Source organism: Macrosteles quadrilineatus, unplaced genomic scaffold, assembly GCF_028750875.1.
Source record: "Macrosteles quadrilineatus isolate MER2022 unplaced genomic scaffold, UCM_ALF_1.0 Scaffold_8__2_contigs__length_117827958, whole genome shotgun sequence".
NCBI classification, from domain to species: domain Eukaryota; kingdom Metazoa; phylum Arthropoda; class Insecta; order Hemiptera; family Cicadellidae; genus Macrosteles; species Macrosteles quadrilineatus.
Window position 1 is genome coordinate 116,537,282 of NW_026542601.1, and position 6,124 is coordinate 116,543,405.

The following is a 6,124-nucleotide window of genomic DNA, read 5'->3' on the forward strand; positions in this document are numbered from 1 at the left end:
GTATCTTCTTTATCACTTCCCTTGGAAACAAATTGATGGTTATTCGAGTTTTAGTTCTAGATTCGGGGAAATGCCACAAAACACGACACGATAGACTTTTCTCTATTTTTCAACACTGATCAAGCTCATGGTTTTGCTTTGATTGCCTGTGATCTAATTCCCATTATATTTATATCAATGGACCATTTTCGGACTTATGTTTAAATAATTGGCACAACTACTTACTCATGTCATTTTATAATTGTACAAGGTAAACAAAAACAAAAACGTATACTAAGCTTTCAAAAATTAAAAAAAAAACACTTTTTACACCTCATGCGAGAATGTTGAAAATAATTCATTGTAGCAAACAATGTTTTTAAATATTACATAATTTATTTTCCTTCGGAGGTCTTTGGTTTAATTTACAGTCGAAGTTAATAAAAAAAAGTGTCCCGAGTATCATTTTCATTTCCGGTTTTACAACCGTTCACGTTTCCATAGCAAAGCTGGATTAGTTTCTGGAAGGAAGGATCTTGTTGCCTCATTATAAAAAGTGGTTTAACCTGGGGAAAATGATTGAAAATGAGTTCAACGTGTTTATATTTGTAACTTTTAATATTGAAAAATGGTTCGCCTTTTGAAGGCTCTGTAATTAATGAATCTACAGGCCTATGGGTATTCTATAGGTATTGAATATTATTAAATAGCATTAAGACTATTACCACGACTTAATTCGTCAGTCAGTATGAATATTAAAATATCCCCGCCACAGCAAACCTGCAGACTACGTGAATTTCAGTTGCCTTCATTAGATTTTGATAAACATATTTACATAAAAATATTGAATTGTTTCTGTCTAAATAACATTAGGCTTAATGACTTAATAGCTTAACAATTATTTTTAGTGAAATGTAAATATCACTATGAATACTATTTAATAATAATGAAAAATGAACAATGTATTTAAACAGTCTACGCGTATTGATATTTGTAGCCTAAGTAAGGTAGCTGAATCTCTCTTTATGGTATATATCTCCAATTTACATACTTTATACATTGTATATTAGTAGTTTCATTCTTATAATAATTCTTTTCACCGCACATTTATGTTACTTTAATTTTTACGGTCAATTAAATACTATATTATTCAAATCCAAGAAAACGCCTAATAATTATTATAAACCAATTTAAAATATCCAAGCTGCGCAAGTAGCCTCCTCGTTTACCTAAAAACAGTAGATAATAACTTAGCTCCAACACAAATATAATGCATTCCTAACCTAGAATTTCTGCATAAACTAATCTTTAGGTGGACAGAATAAATTATGTTGATCCTACGCCTATTTAAAGTACAATGCTAGCAACTAAATTAATTGAATGAACATTTCTCTTCATGTTGAAGTTGATAGTTTCCAGAGAGCTGTTGACTTGAACTCTCTGTTTGTGTTCAAAGTTTGCCAATGTTTATTTCTCCTTCACATCAACTGCTACTTGGGTAACCAATATGAAATATGTTACGAGGGCACACAGGAACTGAAACAGAACAAAACATTGATATTCAAAATAATTACGATCTCTTTAAGGTCGATTGATGATTTACAGTAATAGCCATAGAAAAGTGGCGATGAAATACCTTACCATTGTATCAATTAATTCTGTTTGTCCTAGGACGCTAGGCACGAGCTCAGAATTGATTTTCACATCACTTCGGATTACGGCATTATCACTTGGATAAAATCCATTGGTGATTTGGAGGGATTTTAACCCGATACCACAGGAACCGAAGCTCTAACCACTAGACCAGCAGCTCCCCGAGTAGTGACAGCAGTACAGTATACTCAATTGTAAATTACTGTCACTCTTCTCTTGTAAATCTCTGATAATGCGGGAAGGAAGCTTTATTTGCTAACAAATTCTACAATCTGAGTAAATAAAAAGAAAATTCAGTGAAATGACAAAATAAGCTAACGAAATATACCTCAGCAATCTCAAATTTAACAATTGGTGCAAGGAGATGCCATGGTGATAAGGTGAAAATTACTTAAGAGTACAGTTACCATCATGATACACTACCTATAATAATGTACTATAATATATATAATACTATAATACATCATAATGATGTAATATCCTTCCAGATATTTCCTTTGTAGTGTTAACGTTTGAATTTTGAAGGAGATATTTTATATTCTAAAATTACTGAAAGCGCAAATAATGGATACGGTAATCATTTTTTTTAGTGAAATAAATAACGTCTTACAGATCCAGTGAAGTGTTTTGAGAGATTGACCACTCCAGGTACTTGGACTTGGACTTTGTTCCTGTCCAACTGGTAAACCAGAAGGTCCATCTAAAAATGTTTTGTTCCAAGTTACATTTAATGGAAATGAAATGCACATTAGTGGGAACAGGAAATCGATACAATCCAACATTTCCTTTACTTAGTATTTTGATCTCGTATGGTTAAAACATTGTTGCTGATAATAATATTTTGTTTTCATTTTCATTCCACACTATTCTTTCTTATTTTGGATTTCTATGTGTAAAATGTTTTACCTACTCAAGCAACAATGCTTCAATCTTACAGAAGGCTATAAACTGAGTTTCTCACAAAGTAAAAATTGTGAAATTGTTATGGTTTCAATTATTGTATATCAAACTTGTTTAAGTGTTTATTGGAAACGAAAAATATATGTGCCTCTTAAAAAACGAATGAATGAAATTATGTACAAATTTAAATATCCGTGTTGCTCAAAATATAAATATAAATGCAAAGTAGGTACACAAACTGTTGTTCAGAATTAATTCTTCAACGGACTACAAAAACGGACACACTCCTATGTTATTATAAAATTTGCAAATCAGACTTGAAAATGTTGAAAAACTAAATTATTTAATTAAAAGTTCACATTGAGTGACTGCTTTGATTTAAAACTCCTTAACCATCTGCGAAAGTCAATATTTATCTAAAAGTACGATAGGCAAGTGTACAATACAATTTCAATAAGCTAGGGAAAACATATTGCAATAAGCGTTCATTGCAGATGAATGGCACGTTCTTATTTGCAAGATCATAAGTTGTTAAGTTATAAGACAATTGTAAGATTGTTAATTATTTGTAGTTCTAAGAGGCAGGTTTTACCTGAGAACGTATACAGTCGTTTAAAGAGCAGATCTTCTCGTCAAATACTTTATTAAGCATGACAGTGCTCTGAAAACGATTAAACATTCATTAGACAACCAATATTATTCACAACATCCAATTGATATTCAATTGAATCCATATTCATTGAAATCAAATCGATACTCAATTGAAGGTTTATTGTAAAGCTTTACAAATAACTATGGTTTAGTTAACTTATAACTCTACTTTAAAAATCACGATTCCTGAACCGTTTGTTTAAACTATATTTTAGATTGAAATATGACACTCGTAAGCCTTTTTTATTTCCTTGATCAAGTTATTAAATACCTTCTAGATACATTACCAAACAACTCAACACTAATGGAGTACGATTTACTCACAATAAACCAGCACAGGTAGTGAATGTAAGCCAAAAATTGTAGGCTAATTGTAAAAAATGTCAACTAAAAAGCTAATCACACGTCAACATGTTTTAACTGCTCAGTTGTGTAACGTGTGATACATCCATCAGACTTTTTCTTTTCATTATTTTTTTAGTTTCGTTAACATAACGAACCTTTAGTTTGTTTACAAACCTACAAACCACTAAATAATTGAGAAAATATTGTCTTCGTGCTCTGTAACTCATCATTTACTACCGGTTAAACTATAGTCAATATATATCCAAAAGGTGGTAAAAGACAATTGGTTTAAGTGAACACCAATCATCAGACCTACATGGGCTAATCATTCTGTCACCTGTAAGTGCCGTCCATTAAGTCTGATGACGATTACAGAAATCAATCGCCTTTGACAATCAAAGACCTTTAAAACTGTGCATAGGTCAACTTAAAAAGTATTCTACCAATTGTTGTGTCGACTACTGTAATTCCATGGTCTGTGCCTGAAGAAACTAAAAGGCATATTGTGTTATTGTACAACAGAAACGAAATAAACTGTTTTCCACGGTAATATAATAAAACGTTTAAGAAATGTTCACCCAATTATCTTTCAAATGGGCTACTCAGTTTGTTCTCATACAAATTTGTTAGTTAATTTGTTGGCCCCAAAAGTCGAAACCCGAAACTCAAATATCAAAATTAAAAAGCAAGTCCTGTTTACTTAGTTGAGGTTCCAAAAATTAAGATAGGCTACTTAATAATAAAATGTTTTGTATTGAATCAAAACTGAAATCAGAAAATTAATTTATCTCACTAATTTCTATATCTTCACGGGGGTAAAAATCTGGGGGTAAATCAGGGCCGTACATCTACAGTTGCCTAAACGCTAGTTATATGGACAGGGGGTAGAATTCTGGGTTTTAATGCTAAACTAATTTATCACGCCCTGTCTATTTTCATTAGACTCCCAAATCCACTAGGGTAAAATTCCGCCCACTAATAAACTTTAGATCGCTCAGGTTACTACGTCATAGTGACGTCAGCTTTGCCCAGAGGGTAAAATTGCAGGGGAATGAAATTCCGGCGACCCGAAATGCTTCCACACAACTTACCCCAGAGGTACAAGCCCCACCAGGTTGAGAACCGCTGTCCTAACGCCTTATGGAAATGAAAAAAATATCATATTACCTTAAGATGTATTTTTGAAATGTATGATTTTTATGATATTTGAGGTTTAAAATTTTTACAACCAAACAAATCCTACATACCACCACGTGCAGCCGGCGGGAGAAGTAGCCTATGGAGACAACCAGTACAATACACAAAAGCAGCTCGGTGTTCCAGAAGAGAAAACAGTGACATTCCTTGAAATCGCAGTAGGCCGCGGTCATGACGTGGACTGCTAGGAAGGCGCAGAAGGTGGCCAACTTCAGACCGAAGGCGGCGTTGAGATGTCCAACACAGTCCAGCAGCTCCACGTACAGCGAGCGGTAATGGTCAAGTCTTAGCCGAGACTTGGCAGTGTTATGACGACAGGCCATCTAAGTTATTACATAGAAAGGATTTGTTTAAAAATTGTTTTGCATTATATTCCAACTTATCATTCTATCTTCTATACAAGCTGAATGGTGCGTGGCAACGTCGCATCAGTTGACCTATTATCGTGGTAATAACAGGAATAACAAACGTACTAATGAAAATTGTGTAGAAGCTCCATTATGAATTGTAACAGCTATTCCAGTAGGTACCACAGCCTTGGAGTCCATGCATTTATGCATTACGCTAATTAAAAAAGTTACGTTAAATTTTCCATTTAAATGAAAAATATACAAAAATATATCGTTTCAGTTAGCAAAATCGTAAGATAATTGGAAAATAATACAATTTAAAGTATGTAAATGTGTACTTTTCATAAAAACTCAGTGGTTGTTTGTCTTTTACCCCTTTAAAACAGATTTAAATTATCTTTAATTCTAAACAAACTTAAGCTATGTTTGCGTGAACCCTTTCTAACTGCAGCTGATCCGATGTTGACCTAGGTTTCGGCCCTTTGGGGTTTTGCAGTTCTAAAATGCAGATTTGTTATTTAACTAACTGATGTGTCTTCATGGCTATGAAAAAAAAACGGTACTTACGTATTATACGGAGGCCACTTATTTTACAGCGCGCTGCGGTGGTTAGGTTAGGTTGGTCTATTATAAATATGTTTGTAGGACTTTCCCACTTTCGTTATGAATCGAACCAGTCAAGTCATAAAAGCTTCATGATGACCAAACCACCGCAGCGCGTTGTATAAGGGTGGCCTCCGTATAATACTTAAGTACCGAAAAAACAGTGCAACTCTAAATTGTTGTTCGAATTTTTTTATTGCTTTTACTTTCCAGTGTTACACAATTAAATTGAACGAGTTTTGTGCTAGTTCGTTTGCACGTCCATAATTACAAATTGAATTATAGTTGTAAAATACCTTTCTTTCATCCGTTTTAAATTCACTAACTTTGAACCCTAGTTTGATAATCATAGGTAAAATTACTAGTGTGTAAATTAGCTTTTATTAACAGTCTAAAAACAGTGCAATTTACCTGAACGTATTTCAACCAAGACGTATGCAGCTGCA

The 6,124-nt window shown here is 33.3% G+C and overlaps 1 long non-coding RNA gene across 1 annotated transcript; it reads right to left on the bottom strand.

The window, feature by feature from the left end:
- Positions 1-1,317: 1,317 nt before the first annotated feature.
- On the bottom strand, positions 1,318-3,189 carry LOC128999513 (uncharacterized). The gene is made up of 3 exons (XR_008491300.1): positions 3,125-3,189; positions 2,243-2,332; positions 1,318-1,515 (listed from the first exon to the last, which is right to left on the bottom strand). It is a non-coding gene; the product is annotated as an uncharacterized LOC128999513 (long non-coding RNA).
- Between the last annotated feature and the right edge of the window lie 2,935 nt (positions 3,190-6,124).